General features: G+C 41.8%; 2 long non-coding RNA genes across 3 annotated transcripts; both read left to right on the top strand.

Annotated features, from left to right (window-relative positions):
- The first annotated feature begins 15,265 nt into the window (after positions 1 to 15,265).
- Positions 15,266 to 15,893, top strand: LOC133829100 (uncharacterized). Of its 2 annotated transcripts, none has more exons than XR_009891523.1 (3): positions 15,266 to 15,471; positions 15,662 to 15,728; positions 15,839 to 15,893. It is a non-coding gene; the product is annotated as an uncharacterized LOC133829100 (long non-coding RNA). The 2 variants fall into 2 exon arrangements; XR_009891524.1 differs by having other exon boundaries at positions 15,266 to 15,505.
- Positions 15,894 to 16,069: 176 nt separating this feature from the next.
- On the top strand, positions 16,070 to 17,067 carry LOC133829099 (uncharacterized). Its single transcript, XR_009891522.1, has 3 exons — positions 16,070 to 16,168; positions 16,254 to 16,371; positions 16,864 to 17,067. It is a non-coding gene; the product is annotated as an uncharacterized LOC133829099 (long non-coding RNA).
- Positions 17,068 to 18,138: the final 1,071 nt, after the last annotated feature.

The following is an 18,138-nucleotide window of genomic DNA, read 5'->3' as shown; positions in this document are numbered from 1 at the left end:
ACAGGATGTGTCAAAGTAGTGGTAGTGCCAATGCCTAAGAATATTGTACCTTTTGTGCGCACCCCTTTTGCAGGTTGGTTGAGGAGATCAACCGCCGAACTTCTCGGGGATGGCATCAACAAGATGACGTGTTTGTCTTGCACTTCCCAGATAAAGAGTTCGGATTCATTTCAGAAGGTAGGTATTCTTTTGTGGTGGTGATTCCAGGATATATCTTGGTGTAACAAACAGGGAAGCACAGATGAAGCTGGAGACAAATGGTGGGATCTGTTCAATGTTCTAGGTTGTACACCGTAACAACCTCTATCCAGGTTGATATGGGCCATTTGGGGCCATGGTGTTGGTCCGGGCCTTCACTTCAGGTATGGGTTTTTGCCATTCTCCAGGTAATTTATCGGACCCAAGTTGGGCCTGGGCCTACCCTGAGGGTCAACAAAGCCCATTTGGTGGTGCCACATGTCCCTTGTTGAAAATACGGACAACATTTAGCATGAACTAATTTTCTTATTTAGGGTGTTAATGGATTCTCTTGAAACTTTATGATGATCTAATGGATTTTTTATGAATTCCTTATCAATATTGTGAATATTTGTCTTGTGTTTAATGCTTGATAACCATTTACATGATTTATATGATTTTAACCTGAGTTCTAAGAAGATAAGGATAATTATGCTATAGTCAAATAATCATAAATTTATATTGGGCACCTGTATGATTTGTGTAGCTTACGGATTACGTGTTTAATGCATGAAATATGTTAGTTTACCATAGAGATGTAGGAGATTCCTTATTGTAGAGAATTATATGTCCTAGTAAGAATATAGTTTACAATTGTAATCCGCTATCACAATAGAGATAGAAATTCTTAAATTCATATTAGAGATGCATATGTGGATAGTTGATGAAGTTAATAACCATAATTCTTATTCCATTGAATGAATATTTAGTTTTTATAAATTATAAATTCATTATGTTGTCCGTATTTTCACCTCCGACACATGGCAACCCCCAATGACTGGCTCAGACATTCATAGACATCGTCGGGGCATGTTACTGCCTGAGGCTTCTAGTCGGAGCAAGGGTCCTCCTTGGTGAGACTTTTCCTTTGACAGTGGACCGTGGCTGCCTTAGTAGATTAATTCTCGAGGTTCGTCCTCAGAGCTGGAGGTTCTCCAGCTTGGGCAATTAAGACGAAGGCTCTCGTCTCCCAGGTCCGAGGTTTTGGTTCTCGGACCTAAGATAAGGCACAACGTGTCATCAAATGCGGGTTTTTAGAGCCAGAGGTTCGTCTGACAACCTTTATGGGTGATTCATCAATGGTGTTGTCGAGTGTACAACTCGACAATTCGCACACCCACTACGCTGCCTGACATGGAGGTACTTACAACACACCCTGATAGCACTCAGAAAAACCTAAACACTGCCTGAGAATACTCAATTGAAGCGTGCCCTCACAAGCTTCCAAACCTTTTAATATCAGAGACTTATGGATTAGGGTTCTTTTATAACCTGAATTATGTAAAAATCCTTGTGTTCTATGCGTTTATTTCTTTAACCTCTCTCTTAGGGTTGATTGAGAAAAAGGCAGTCAACATTTTGGTGCTTTCATTGAGAGCTTGAAGAAAGCATTTGAAGCACTCACAACCATGGTAAATACACAAAGAAATGTCACAGATGACGTACTCACTCCTATCGGAGTTGAAGGAGGAGAACCTAGTCGGCAACCACCTCTGAACGTGCCTGAGATGATGGAGGAATATGATGAATACGCTGAGTATGATGGCAAAGATAATGGTGTCGACCAAGGGTATAATGAGGAAGAATATCCTCAGCCCATGGATGCGGAAGAGACACCAGAGGTGGTGGTACTCCGTGAGCAGGTGGCCACTCAGCAACAAAAGATCGATGCTCAAGAGGGTAACATCGCCACTCTTTAGGAGATGGTACTTGCCATGTAGGCCACTCTTACAGCCCAAGGGTTGTGAGTGGACCCCAATGGAAACATACTAGCTAGGCATCCAATTGGCATGCCACCTGCGCACCCCGTTGGAGTGCCACCTATCAATGCAGCTGGAGTGCCTCCCGAGCACCCAGCTGCAGAGGCGCGAGATCCGCCAGCTGAGGTGCCCTCCGGGCACCCAGCAGGAGTTAGAACCCTGATGCCACCACAGGACCGTGGTAAGGGAAAGGCCGACGATAATCCTACTCCAAATTAGAAGAGGGCTTGTCAATTTTCTGAAGGCCACTAGGTTCCTCAGTAGGCTGGTAAAGGTAACGACCCGGGGGCCTGAGGGCACCGCCAGGCAGTCAGCGCCCGTGGAGCTCGGGACGTTCTGACCCAACGCGCCCATACAGACCGTGTGAGGCCTGGAGCTAGTGTCCCCTCAGGACCTAACCAACCCCATAGGAATAACGGTCTAGGGATCTGCCTGAGGAATTCCCCACAAAACGAAGAGCGTGGCATTAGTATCTTGGTAAACGAAAACATCGAGTCCGAAGGAAAGACCGAAGTGGCTCGTGAGAGGATAGCGGTGCATTTCGAGGACAGACTGACCTACGAGACAACCTCAATGCTCAGAGATGCAATAAGATAGGAGGACACGAGCCTGTTCGGAGAGGCTTGTCAGAAATTTAAGATAATCTAAATGCTCGGAGAAAAATAACCTAGCTCAGAGTGTCAACCGGGATCGCGACCCACTCCTTGCGGAGTTAGAAAGTCTGAAGCAGATAATGCTCAGGATGGCCAGGAGGCAAGGCCATGAGTCTGACTCAGAGGATGAAGAGGTGGAGCCATGTGCTCCTCACCTTGTTTAGGTCCCACTGCCACTAGGCTTCAAAATTCTATCCATACCGCCCTATGATGATGGATGGGATCCCACTGACACCTGTCTAAGTTCAACAGGTTAATGTCGGTGCATCATGTCTCTGATGACGCTAAGTGTCATGTGTTCCCGATCACTCTGACAGGGCCAGCAGATGAATGGTTTAAAAATCCCCGACCAGGGCCCATTCAATCATGGCACCAGTTATCATCTGCCTTCCGAAGACAATTCACAGGAGTTCGGAAGGTAAGCTTTGAGGTCAACGCCTTGGGCAACATAAAGCAAGGGCCCTTCAAGACCCTCAAGGCCTACATCAAACGTTTCAAGGAGGAAGCGACGAGAACCAAAAGGGTTGATGATGGCCAGCAGTTGATGGCGTTACAAGTTGGCATCCGCGCAGGGTCCCTACATTCGGAACGTCCGCCATCTTCCCTAAATCAGTCGCGCCTGGCCCCATAGCCTCGGGGATCCAATATTCACCCTATGTTCCAATCCAACAGAGCTTGGGGGGAGTCCAACCCAGGCAAAGCGCTCCACCTTCCGGTTATAGCATCATGTATGCTCCTAGATTTGGTATGGCTCCAGCAGGGTTCGGGGCAGCGCCTACTGGATATAGCGCTTTTCAGCTTGCATTCAGTGCTGGAGCTGTTGCCCCCTCCCAGCCTGCTGAATCCAGTAGAGCTCCCAACGACACTAGGCTCGGAGGGAAAGGTAAGGGACACAAACCCTGAGGAAGCGGAACCACACAGCCCGAGCAGGGAGTCGCATCAGACGAGAAGTATGTCTCGTAGTATTCCAAGTACACTGACTTGGTAGACTCCCGAGAGAACATCTTCATGGCCACGACACATCACGTTCATTACAGAAAGTCGCAGCCCATCCGAAGAGACAGGGATAGGTGGGACCCTGGCAAATTTTTTAGTTTCCACAATGACTTAGGGCACCACACCAATGTGTGTCGTCAACTCAAGGACGAGATTGAGAATTTCACCAAGCTGGGACACCTCCACCAATACGCTAAGGGTGGAGTGTGTCTAACACAACCTCTCGTGACAGGAGTGGTGGTACCACCTGTTACACCACAGATCCTAGAAGCAGCTCCAGTAGCCCCCCCACCCCCAACATCCAGTGGACCAAGGACCTCCACCAATAAACGTGTTGGTAGGAATCATCTCAGGAGGGCCTCACTTGAGGGGGGGGGGGGGGGTTCACAAAGCTCGTAGAACAGGAATGTGTGGGCTTTGAATCACTATGATGAGGTCATGGCTTTGGCCCAGCTGCCTGCCCAAATGCCACGAATGACAGACCAAGTCATAACATTCTCCGAAGACAACGCTAGGAGAGTACATTTCTCACACCACGACCCGTTGGTGATCGAGAGAAAAATATCCAACAAAATGGTGGCGCAGATTCTAGTAGACAACGGGAGTTTGGTGAACATCCTGTTTAAGTCATCCTTCGAGAAGATAGGGATGACCAGGACAGACTTGTCGCTGTGACCCTTATCTCTCCATGGATTCTCGGGAGAAGCCCTCATCCTGATGGGGCAGATAAAGCTCCCTGTGACACTTAGAGAGGTACCTCTCCAAGCCTTCAAATACTGCACCTTCGTGGTTGTGGACTATTCCTCGGTGTACAACGCCATCTTGGGATGACCAGCACTGGTGGAGTTTGGGGACGTCACCTCCATACATCATCTATGCATGAATTTTCCCACGGATGCAGATATCAGTACAGTTTGTGGAGACCAGAAAGAGGCAAGAGAGTGTTACAATGTCTCCCTCAAGGCTCCAGTGATGATGGTAAGGGAGGAAGGTCCCAAGAAGTTTGAGGCCTCAGAAGTACAAGCTATCCAGGAGTCGTGGCCCAACGAGTTTGATCCAAGGGTTCAAGAGGAGAGGTCCATTGGACCAATAAAGGAGGTGGAGGAGGTAGTTCTTGATACCTTCACCCCCGATGGGAAAGTAAAAGTTGGGGGAAACTTAAAAACGGAAGTCCGAGAGGCATTGGTGGGCTTCCTCCGAGTAAACCAAGACGTGTTCGCGTGGTCACATTCTGACATGAATGGTGTTGATCCAAATATCATATGACATACTTTGAATGTCGATGTAACGCCCTGGATATCCCCGTTACACTGTGTGTTTATAAAGGTGCAAGACTTTCTAATCAAGTCATTTAGTTAGAAACGTGTTACTGAAACTATAATTGAACTAGGGTTAAAAGATTTCGGTTACAAAAGTTACACTTCATATAAACAAACATTTTGAGCATGGGATCCCAATAGTAATAACATTTAAAAGATAGTTTACAAAATTTCAGGATAAAAGTACAGCTACTAGCCACTCTAAGGGCAAAACAGACATTTAGGCTTTTCCCGTCCTGTACCATTCCTCGGTCGTGGCGGCCGATCAATTGAATATGTACATTCAGCCCCAAAGCTCTCCAACTCAGGATTGGTCCACTTTGCCCTTGCCTTTACCTGCACCACGTAGCACCCGTGAGCCAAGGCCTAGCAAGAAACCAGATAACAGAGTACAGTCATTAAACAATTAATTTACAACTCAACAATCAAACAAGTCATAAAGCTTAGCCATATACTCAATAATCCATAATAGTTACATAATCAGGCATTCAGCATACCAAGTTCATAAAATATCATCAATAACCAATTCATATATTAACCAGGGTTGACGCCCTTAGGTCGCACCCCTTATTTATCCCACTGACTCCGGCCCGCTTAAACCGAGCTTAGTGAATATTAAGCTGTCATCAGCTACCAGTGGCCAAGCCGCGCCCTGTGCGCAAATATTGATTCTGGCACTCTTAGGTCGCTTATCTTATGTCCATGGCATAATAACATCTATGACATCAAACATATATTGGGAGCTCTTAGTCCCATCATTAACACATAATCAGGTGCAGTTTCTTACCTTTAGGTTCCGCTAGCTTGATTAGTGAAATCAACCCTCAAGCACGATCCCATCCGAGCCCTAGTGTACACTTAGTCACAGCCATAAATTAACATCATCACCAAACTTCAATTCCAAAACCTAGCCTCGGGACTAATCCCGAGCCCTCGGGAAGCCCTAATTCCACCACACGGGGTGGTGGAACTAAACCCCAAGCCCCCGGGCAAAAACCCTAAGAAATAACCCAAAAACCCTCTTCTGGAAAAAGAGTAGCACTACAGCGCCCTAAAGTGGGTGCTATGGCACTACAACCAGAGCCAAAAACGCCCCAAGCACCCAAGCCTAGCACTGTAGCGCCCAAGGACTAGCACTGTAGCGCTACTTTCAGAGCCAAAATGCCCAGATTTGTCTCCTTCGAATTTCCTCGAACCAAAACCCCCTAAACCTTTCCAAACCTCAAAACAAGCCTACCATCATATATAACTCACCCCATATGACTCAACCATACAAAACTCAACCACATGCACCCCAAAATAAAGAAATTACCATGATTGAGCTTGAAGCTCAAAAACTCAACAGAACAATCAGAACAGTCCATAATTCAAGTAACCAAGTCCAGAGTTTCTTACCTTCAATGGAGAAATTCGACCTTAGGCTATCCTCCACACTTCCTTAGCTTTCACTCCTCAAAACCCCAGGCTTAATTCCCTTGAGTTCCCATCTCAGCTCAGAAATCCATTTCAACAAAACTAAAAAAAGAAACTCAGTAACAACCTTAAAACCTTACCTCAAATGGATGAATAACTTATGCTAATTCCGCAAGCCAAATCAAGGACCCTAGTGTTGAGCCTTAGCCTAAGAATTCTCTAAATTTTAGCTCCAAGTTCCTTCAAGAAATGGGGAAGAAGACCTAAACCGTGAGAGAGAAGAAAAGGACCTCTGTTTTTTCCTTCTTTCCTTTTCTTTCAGCTTTCTTTTCTTTTCTTTTTGTTTCTTTCAGTTTCTACTACCCTCTAAACTTTCCACTAAGGCTAAAAAGCAGATTGATACTTATCTCAGTTTTTTAAATCAAATGACCAATTTTCCCTCCCATTAAAATCTAAACCTTAAAACATTTTAATGACATTTTGGTCATTGGCTCCCAATTCCCGCTAATTCCTCGAGTGTCTCTAATAATTACCGCTTACCTCCCGACACCGATCTAATTACAAATTATATTCCTCAATATCAAATAGCCTCCACTATATTTCCTAAATTCCCAGAAATACCCCCAGACTCACCCCGAGCCGGGTATAAATTCCCACCGTGACTTTTTTGCTAAACCGTTCACTAGGATCGCCTCGAGTCACAAGCTGCAAATATATCAACATAATAATGTGGTCTCAAAAATTTATTACAAGTATTTACATTTATGCCCTCAACGGGCCAAAATTACGATTATGCCCTTATAACCTAATCAGAGCCTACTTGCATACTAGTACACATAGTCATGCATCACATATATCCAAACAATCATATAAGCATGCATTTAATCATTTAAATCACACATAATCCAGTTATGTCCTCCTGACACACTAATCAAGGCCCTTAAGCCTTATTAGTAATTTTGGGTCATTATAGTCGATCCTAGCTTTGTTCCCATCCAGCAGAAGAAACAGACGTTTGATCAAACTCGGAAAGAGGCTCTCAAGGCCAGAGTGGACAAGCTCCTCTCCAATGGGTTTATCTGAGAAGCCCAATACCCCAGGGGGCTATCCAATCCTGTCCTCGTGCCAAAGTCGAATGACACTTGGAGTACATGCATCGATTTCTCAGACCTTAACAAGGCCTGTCCGAAGGACTGCTTTCCACTCCCAAAGATAGACCAGATGGTCGACGCCATCTATGGTTACGAGTTGCTATCATTCATGGACGCATACTCGGGATATAATCAGATATCCATGCATCTCACCGATTAGGAGCACACTAGCTTTCAAACTGACAAGAGTGTCTATTGTTACATTGTGATGCCTTTCGGGTTGAAAAATGATGGTGCCACCTACTAGAGGCTGGATAACAAGATGTTCAAAAACTAATTGGGTTGGAACATGGAGGTCTATGTGGATGATATGTTGTTCAAGTCCAAGACCACCCCAGACCATGTGGGTGACCTGACTGAGGTCTTCGCAGTGCTCTACCAGTTCGGGATGAAGCTCAACCCTCAAAAGTGCACATTTGGGGTTTCCTCCGGCAAGTTCCTAGGCTTCATCATCAGTGCTCGGGGATTGAGGCAAACCTTGAGAAGATCAGGGCCCTAATCGAAATTCCATCTCCCTGGAAACATAAAGACGTTCAAAGCTTGATAGGGAGGATCACAACTTTGAGCCATTTTGTCTCCAAGGCAACGGATAAGCGCATCCCTTTCTTCAATGTTCTTCGAGGAAGTCAGAGGTTTGAATGGACAGAAGAGTGCGAACAGGCATTCCAACAACTCAAGGCGCACATGGAAAATCCTCTGATCCTATCCAAGCCAGTAGACGGAGAACCTTTCTTGCTCTACATGGTTGTTCGGAAGACGCCATCAGTGCAGCGTTAGTAAGGGAAGAAAGTTGTGTTCACCACCCTGTCTATTACGTCAGTAAAAGACTCCTTGGGGAAGAGTCTAGGTACCCGTTGATGGAGATGTTAACCTTTTATTTAATGGTTGCCTCTCGGAAGCTAAGACCCTACTTCCAGGCGCATCCGATTAAGGTCCTCAAAAATTATCCCCTCAGACAAGTCCTTTAGAAGTCTGATTCTTCGGGAAGGCTCTTGAAGTGTTCAGTGGAGTTGAGTCAGTTTGACATCAATTATCATCCGAGGACTACCATAAAAGGCCAGGCACTCACTGATTTCATTACCGAGTGCATTGGGAATCAGGAAAGGACTGAGTGCAACCCAGTGGTTAGACCAGCCTAGAAGTTATTCGTGGATGGGTCTTCGAACAAAAATGGCACTGGGGCGGGACTTATTTTTGTTTCCCCCAAGGGGCATAGGGTGCATAGTGCCCTCCACTTTGGGTTTAGTTCCTCTAACAACGAAGTGAAGTACGAAGCTTTAATCGCTGGGCTTCGCGTGGCACTGGAGCTCAAGGCTGAAGGACTCGAGATCTTTAGCGATTCCCAGCTCTTGGTGAACCAAGTTCTCGGAGAGTACTAAGTCTGGGGAATAAAGATGGCAGTGTACTTGGCAAAGGTTCAAGAAATGCTGCATAACTTCCAAAGATTCACTATTCGGTAAGTGTAGTGGGAGAAAATTTCTAATGCGGATACCTTGGTAAACTGGCCATGACCAAAGATACTGAATTAAATAATGTGGTCCCCATTGACTACTTGGAGTCTCTAAGTATCTCGGGTCTAGACGAGGTGGAGTCAATACAATCCCAAGATGGGTGAATGGAACCAATAGTTAAATACCTCTTCTCCGGGGATTTTCCCCAAGACAAGAAGGCAGCTCGGAAGTTGCTGTACCAAGTACTAAGGTACATAATCATGGATAGTAGGCTTTATAGATGAGGTTATTCTTTTCTATTGCTTTGATGCATGTCCAAGCAAGAAGCCAGTTTAATACTATGAAAGGTACACGAAGGTTTCTGCGGAGATCACGTTGGGGGGCAGAGCCTCTCCAAGAAGATCTTAAGGCAAGGATATATTTGGCCCACCATGAACGGTGACCTGATGGATTACGTAAAGAAATGCGACAAATGCCAGCGCTTCGCCAATATCCCCCTAGCGCCTCCAAATGAGCTTACGCAGATTACCAGCCCATGGCCTTTTGCTGTTTGGGGCATCGACCTTATTGGGTCCCTGCCTACATGGAAGGGAGGGGTGAAATATGCCATAGTGGTCGTCGACTACTTCACAAAATGGGTTGAGATTGAGCCTCTCACTACAATCACCTCCAAAAAGGCTTTGGATTTCGCCATTAAAAACATTGTTTGCCGATATGGGCTTCCGAGGAAGATAGTCTCTAACAATAGATTGTAGTTCAACAGTGAAGTGTTCACGCACTTCTGTCAACAGCATGGTGTCATCAAGAGCTTCTCTTTCATGGCCCATCCGCATGCCAATGGCCAAGTGGAAGCAGTTAACAAGACACTTAAGTCCACTTTGAAGAAAAGGCTAGGGCAGGCAAAATGAGCTTGGCCCGAGGAGCTGCTTAGGGCATTGTGGACCAACCACACCACTTCCAAGACCTCCACCAGCCATTCTCCCTTCTTGATGGCCTACAGGTATGAGGCTATGCTCCCAGTTGAAGCAACAATCTCCACACACTGACGGGTTACGTATGAACCAACCCCGAACCATGCTTTACTCGGGAGTCCCTGGACCTCGTGGAGGAGCTACGCGAAACTTCTTAACTGCGTGTAGTGTCCTACCAGCAAAAGGTGTCTAGATATTTTAACTCCAAAGTGAAAGATAGAAAATTTGGGGTCGGAGATCTGGTGTTGCGAAGAGCCTTCTTAGCCACTCGAGACCCCGGTGCACGAGTGCTAGGACCCAACTGGGAGGGCCCATACCAAGTCGAGAGCATTATATGTCCGAGAACATACAAATTAGCCCAACTTAGTGGGGAGTTGATTCCTCACACCTAGAATGTCGAGCATCTTCACCAGTATTACCAGTAATATGAACAGCAAACATTTTCTATTTCTGTAATACCCCCTGTAGCCTCTGGGCATATGTAATGGAAACTGTGTATATAAAATACGGTAAGAAATTTATTGTCTGTTTATGTTCTTTGGTTTTCTTTTATATTCTATTAATTCTATGTAAGAGCACCCACTCGCTTGGACAAGTGACCGCAGATTAGTCTCCGATCACTTGGGGGCATGGAGTTAGGGCAGCACTACGCCTCACAAAGAACGACCTAGGAAACTAGGAAACTAAACTTGTCAACTGTCTAGAGGAGTAAGCCTAGCATTGCCATCCCGAGAATAAAAAATCCTAGGAAACTAGTTAAGTCTAGCCTAGAAGGCAGCTTGTTCCAGGCAGAACTAAGCTTAGCACCTAGGAGCTTGATAACCCAAGTAGCGCGAGAATAGACTATTGTCACCTCCCGTGGACATCGAGACCGAGGAGCTCTGACCAAGTCTCTTAAGTCTCAAGATTCAAACGGAAGGCCGGGTACCCTACTTGGCCTCGAGAAATCTGTGACATGGGAAGCTTGGCTAGTCGACAAGCGAAGCGCCCCTAATGTCACTATATCCCATATCTAGAAAACCCAGTATAACACAGACTTAAGAATTTAGGTTACCTCCCGAGGACAGCGCGCGCCTGAAGAGTAATAACCAAATCCTAATCTGCGCGATACAGGTGGATACCCAGGCAGCCTACGCATGGGCACCTCATTAACATCACCTCCCAAGAAGGTGTGGAATTGATGGGATACGCACTTGGAGAGCAGTATTGAAACCCCCAGCCGACCTCCTGAGTAGGGCATAATCAAGGGGCAGGTGGTTTCACTTGCTAGGACCCCTGAAAGCTCGAATCTTTGGATTACAGGGGCATAGGACGCCGGGTGAGGACCAATGGTAAATTTTGTGTCAAAATTACTTCTAGAACTATGGGCCTACAAGGGACTAAATGCATATCCACCCGTAAAATAGTTTGAGCTCTTGTTCTCATGACATTCATGTTACGTTTAATTTATAGAACCAAGTGTTTAAAACAGTTTGAGTTCATGTTCTCGTGACATTCGTGTTACGTTGAATTTATAGAACTAAGTGTTCAAAATGGTTTGAGTTCTTGTTCTCGTGACATTCGTGTTACATTGAATTTATAGAACCAAGTGTTTAAAACAGTTTGAGTTCATGTTCTTGTGACGTTCGTGTTACGTTGAATTTATAGAACCAAGTGTTTAAAATGGTTTGAGTTCTTGCTCTTGTGACATTCGTGTTACGTTGAATTCATAGAACCAAGTGTTCAAAACAGCTTGAGTTCTAGTCCTTGTGACATTCGTGTTACGTTGAATTTATAGAACCAAGTGTTTAAAATAGATTGGGTTCTTGTTCATGTGATATTTGTGTTACTTGAATTTATAGAACCAAGTGTTTAAAAAGGTTTGAGTGATTATTCTTGTGGCAATTTAAAACCAAACCAAATAAAAAGAAAGGCAACACTACACCAAACACCCATTACCATAACACATCATTATAATACTATTTAAAAAGAGTTATGGTATATTATCAAAGTTTCAGGCGGCAAATAAAATAAAAAAGCGCCAATTTCCCTTTGACCCATTTCCCGTAGACCTATCTCTCTCGGTCTCTCACTCCCCTTCATGGAAGACAAATCCTGAGAAGAGGCACATCTCCTCTCTCTCGGATCTCTTTCTCCCACCAGACCTCTCTCCTTCCCTCTTTCTCTCTCACCTGTCTTTATGGAGCCCGACCTTCCCTATCATCGGCAAACGGCGCAAATGACAGGGGCTCGTGGGTCTTGTGAAAATGACGGGCTCAGGGTCAAGGGTGGCTTGGTCTCACGGAGGGGGTGGGTGGCTCGGTCTCGCGGAGGGGGTGGGTGGCTCGGTCTCACGGAGGGGGTGGGTGGCTCGGTCTTGCAAAGGGGGTGGGTGGCTCAGTCTCACGGAGGGGGTGGGTGGCTCAGTCTTGAAAGTAACAGCTGGTTATGGAGAGAATGGTAAGTGTATTTACTGGAGAGCTTTATCTCTGATGTGTTGAACTTGTAGAAATCTAGTTATGAGACACACTAAATAAATTGGTAATATAGTTTCATTCTTGTTTTTGTACCAGTATCACTTCGAATAATATAAGGCCTTGTGCTAATTTTGTAATACAAACATGTGTTGAATTGAATGTTATATGCTTCAGTTCAATAATTTCATTACCACAAACTTTTTGTGTCATTGTGTGTAAAAAATTACAATACTACTTATACAACTCTTGGTGTGTATATTTATTTTATTGTCTTGATATGGAAGTAAAATCTCAGATTTTGAATCTGTTAAGCAAAAGCTTGAGTATTCCTTATGTGATCAATTAATTATGTAGTCAAAATAAATATGTATTATTGACTTGCAATCTTTTATACTTTATTCGCCCCGTAAATTCCATATCTGTGCCCGACCCTGTGCAGCATCGCTCTCTGTATCATCAGGCAATAAAGTCTTTTTTAAACAAGAATTTCAGATTGAGAAAAGAGAACTAAGAATCGCAACGAAGGTCAGTGATTCTTTGCTTCATATGTTGCTAATTTTCTTTTTCCGACCTTTTCTTATCTAAAAATATTGTGACTAGGTACCCGAGATTCTTACTGCTGGTTCCAAACTAGAAAATATCATTTTTGAAATTGTCAACTGTGAGGGTATTGTGGATGATACTATCCACGATGAAGAGAAAAATGGTCTGTCACATATGCTAACAATAAAGGCTGATTGGCTTAATTTGGGAGAGTCTGTCCGGTATACTTTCAAGCATGGGCGCTGCATTGTTCCTGCTATTCCTTTATCTCAAATTGCAGGAAACTATAGCTTCTTAGCTATCCATTCTCGCCATTCAAACCTTAGTCTGAATGTTGAGGTGGGAACAACTATGTAAAAGCTATATGTGATGTTTTTGTTTTGTTGGTTGAAGTAGTTTACAAACCATTACTTATTGGACCATTTCTATACTCCATATGCAGGTTCATGTCAAACCTTCTATACCAAATCCAAAAGTGGAGCATGATGGAAAAAACTTCTCCACGGTCATTGAAAATAATAAAAAGGTACAAGCATACAACTACTAATTGTCACTTTTACATTACTTTTCAAAGAATATGCAGTTTTTATCTTGGCACGGACTAACCATTGTAATAATTATTTTTATTCATCTATAGAGTTTCACAGGCTTTAGGAAGATAGATCTTCCCTTCTTGTACACATTTCATGCTGGATTTAGGATTTATTGAGTTTCTTTATTTCACTGCAGGTCTTTGAAGAGGACTTGTTAAAAATTGGCTCTGTAGTCCGAATATTGGAAGAAAAATGTGTCAAGCTAAATGAAGAGAAGGAAAAAATTGATCAAACTATGAAAAAATTGCAAGGTTTTGACTGGCTAGCACATCTATAGCTATTCTATTTTATCTACTGGAATCATTGTAAAAATGTTTTGACATATCTAAAGAATCTACTTGACCAAATCGACCATTTAATTTTGTGACACTGACATGTCCTTCCATGCTAGATAGTATACCTGGGCGCACTCACTCGGCTTTTAAAAATTATTGTAGTGATGAGACGACACCCTTTTTTCTATTGTGTGTCCTGAGCCTTGTTTTTCTAGTTCTAGGACATATTTGCTATGTTAGAACTTTGTTGATTGAAGTACTTAACGGGATCTTATATTTGTTGTAAAATTACTAGATTCTATAGAACTATATCCATTTGGTCTCAAAAATCAGTTGTCCTCGAAAGAGGAAGTGATGGAGAATATAGAAAAGATGGGTAAATCTGCTGCTGCGGTTCTTTGCATTATTTCTAGGGGAATTCCATTCCAAGAGCCAGAAAATCATCTAATGAAAGATACAATAGGAGTGGTTGCTCTACTTGGAAGAGTTCGACCTCATTGCAGCCAGCTGAGCAGGTCAAACATCTCATGTGTTTGCATTTTCCCAACCAAAACACTATCTTGTCGTCCTTTTATTTTATTTTTTCTTTATTCGGTTCTAACTTGTAGGTTTGCCTACATTTAGGATAATGTCAGAATACTTGGGTGCAGATCAAATGCTTGCTGTTGTCGTTAGATCTTTCAAAACTGTTGTTCTTCTAGAAAGGTATAAACAAACTGGAGAAGTTGATCGCAGCCATGCTATTCATGAAGAAGCGACCATTCTTGGCAAATCTATAAATGGTCGATTTCTTGTTATATGCTTTGACAATATAAGGTGACATCCAAAGCTTCTTAACTACAATTAATTTATTGACACAAGATAATCTCTCCTTTCTTATCAAGTACAAAGTTGGATCATCTTAGAATATGAAGATTTACTCAGAGGACTAATATTCCTTATTGTTTGGCAGTCCATTTAGAGGTATCTTGTCGTTTATGGCCATCTTAGTCAGTAATTACTATATGAATGGACAATTTATATCTAACTATATTCTTTTTGGGCTATTTGGTATTTGGACAAATGTTTTAAGTGTTGCTGACAGTTGTGTATACTGAACCGTATCTTATCATTGTTAGATTAAGCAATCACTCTTTTAGACACAATGGTTCTATATTTCAAATGTTATAGGCTTACCTGGTACGATTAAAATAGGACCTTGAGAGTGTTAAGCTTGGTATAGATCACATCAGTGACCCATCTATGTGGTATCTTGATGAGTAGGTCACATCATTGTGCCCCATCTTTGTTTTTTTCTTGAATTGAACCTCAGTTTCTCATGCCAGTGCGTCAACTATCTAATGCATTTGAACTATCTAACATTTTCTTTGCTTGAATTTTTTAGTGTAAAAGTTGAATTTGTCAGATTAGGCTTAGTGTCCAGTCTTTTAAGTTTAATTGGAGAGCTGATTATTGAAATATAAACTGAACTGCAATTTGTTGGATTCAAAACTTGGACAGTGTATTATACTAAACTATTCGGTTCTTATCATTACAAAATGATTTGCTGTTGTCTATCCTTGTGCAGATCTCTACAAATTTTTATTCTCCAAATATGAATGTTGTCAATGAGAACTTCCTCCCTCTGCTCAAACGCCTTGATGACTGCATAGCGTAAGGGGATGCTATTTACATCATATATATTTATGTATCTATTTTTGCTGCTTTAGTTGCATTCATTAAATATTACTTGTGTCGTACCATTGATTTATATGTTGATTTAGGGAATTACTAGCATATTTTGTTGAGACATTTATTTTCTCAATCAACTTGATGACCTTAAAAATTATCTACTTTATATTAGGTATGTAGAAAACAATCCACAGTATGCTGAATCTGGCGTTTACTTACTCAAATTTTGACAACTGCAGGTAGAAACAAATTTATGCAGATAGCTTATTAGATAACGTTACATTTTTGCACATTCTTCCACTAAAATTTGTTTCCATTTCCAATAATTGAGTAATTTTTGTTATGACAGTCTCGAGCATTGGGTATGATTCGCTCTCATGTACTTTCTGTACTCAAAAGTGTGTCTTCTCAGGTAAAATAATGTAGGGATTGAATTAATGCGCTCCATTATTTTGTGCGGTTTTTTTGGGTTGGTAGACCTCTGTTTCTGTCTCGTTTTGGTCTTAAATCAAGTGCTCTGTTTGTTACCTAAAAAAGAAAACGTTCTGGTTCTATATGGTTATTGTTTTTTCATCAGGTTCAGTCAGAAATCCGGAGCAATAGTAGCAGCAAGGCATCTCTTGCTGAGGGTGTAGAGGCATCTGTTATATATGTTCGTTTCAAGGCAGCTGCAAGTGAGGTACTGTTTCTTTCTTAGCGATTCTTTTTTATTAAGACTCCTGTTTGGTCAGTAATGATATGTAATTAAATCTCCTTTGCTGTAGGTTCATGCGGCCAGAAACTGCACAAGGCATATTTGTTAACTTCAAAGACTTGTACTATTACAATGGGAACAAGCTTCCTTTTGCTGCTGCTCAAATTGGCCAGGCTTTCAGAAATGAGGTTCTTAATTTTCTTATCTTTGGACTTTAGCACTTATGTTTGCATAGGATGCTCATATTATTTCTAATTGGTGACGGGTCTTTGTAACTAGTATTTTGGTCCTCTCCTTTCTTATAAGAATAGAAAATAGCCCTGTAATGTAGTTGTTGCATTCCTTAGAAATTCTTCTTTTGTGCCCAAAACTGTGTCCCATTGATCTATGACAGTGTTGCAAGGTCCATTTTGTTTTTTAAATTAATTACTCTTAAAATTAATTACCCTTAGAAATATAAAAAGCAGCAATGTTTCTTCCTTTCTTATCCATCTGTGTAAAACTGTTATTGGAAAGGTTGTAATATTGGGTAGTGAGATCATTGAATGGGTAATTTTACCTAAAAGTTTCATCACATCTCTTGAGTGTGAGCAACATAACTAGAATTTTGCTTTACTAATTGTGTCATAGTTTGATTTAGACAGGATAATTTCTAAAGGATTCTTCTGTTGTATGAATAGATATATGAACTGGGTTGGAACTGGGACAATTTAGAACTTCTAGCACAGGGCAGAAACTTCATGTTATGATAAATGGCAGTGTAAGTAACATCTCATTCAATGGAAGTCTTAAAGGCAGTGCTAATATAACAATAAAACTTTTTCTATAAGCCCTGCTAATTTAAAATTGTATTTGTCCTCTGTTTATGCTAGTCTACTTAGTTTTGTTTCCTCAACTGAAATATATGAGTACTGCCCTGTTTTTGTTTCTCAGGCAAGTAAAAAATCCTTGGATCCATATTGCATTTTTTTTTCTACTTTTGGGTATAAACTTATATATGGCTCTTTCTTGCATGAAGTTTGGGGTGGATTTTAGTTAGTCATTTTTAAGTCAACACCATACGTTTGCTGTTTTAGCGTGTTCGAGTTAATGCATTTTCTTTCCTGATCATTAATTTTTTTATTTGAACAATTGACCCATTGTTTCTCATTTAATATATTTTAATTAATACACCGTCTAGGTTGCTGATTTGAAAGATTCTGTAAGCTTTATTCTAAGAATAAACGAATTGTACTGAAAAGAACCAAATCTTGCACAAAGTCTAGGTTAATTTGAGAAAACCTAGCAAAAACTCCCAAAGTAGAAATTCTAAACTTTAAACAGTAACCAAATTCTTCTATATATCCCTTCCAAGTATTCTCTTATACTATTTATAGACTAACAATAACACTTACTAGCCAACCAATAGAACTTGAGTAAATTTACAAGTCAACACACTAATCCTATATAGCTCTATTCAATATCTGATGCCTACCAAAATATTTGCAGATCATATAGTTTTAGATGGCTTCTTTGATGTGATTACTGATTATTGGCATTTTAAGTTAATTTATATTGTAAATATATGCAGGTTTCTGCCAGTTTAGTCATGGTGCATTTGATTGAGAAATTAGTTGCTGGTGATACTGGAAGTTTATCTGTATCAATACTTCAGAAGATGAGCACCATGTCTAAAAAGGTTTGATGCTTCCCTTTTAAGATTGGTATAGTTAGTTTAGATAAATAGTTCAGGCATGTTGTCCTAAATTAATTGGGAAGTATTGAGCTCTTTGAGGGCTCATTTTAACTAAAATCTTAACTAGAACTTGTTCACTTTCTTTCAGTTTTTCATAAATTTTAGGTAGCATAATATCTCTATTTTTTTTAATTCCATTTGCAGCTTAAAAGTCATCCTGCTTTCTCTGAATTGTTAGCCCAATATTCACAGAGCGGTTATAGGTATTAAATTCATTTTT

This window comes from Humulus lupulus, chromosome 4 (assembly GCF_963169125.1).
Source record: "Humulus lupulus chromosome 4, drHumLupu1.1, whole genome shotgun sequence".
NCBI lineage: Eukaryota > Viridiplantae > Streptophyta > Magnoliopsida > Rosales > Cannabaceae > Humulus > Humulus lupulus.
Note: the sequence above shows the minus strand (reverse complement) of the source record. Positions and strands in the feature narration are given on the sequence as shown.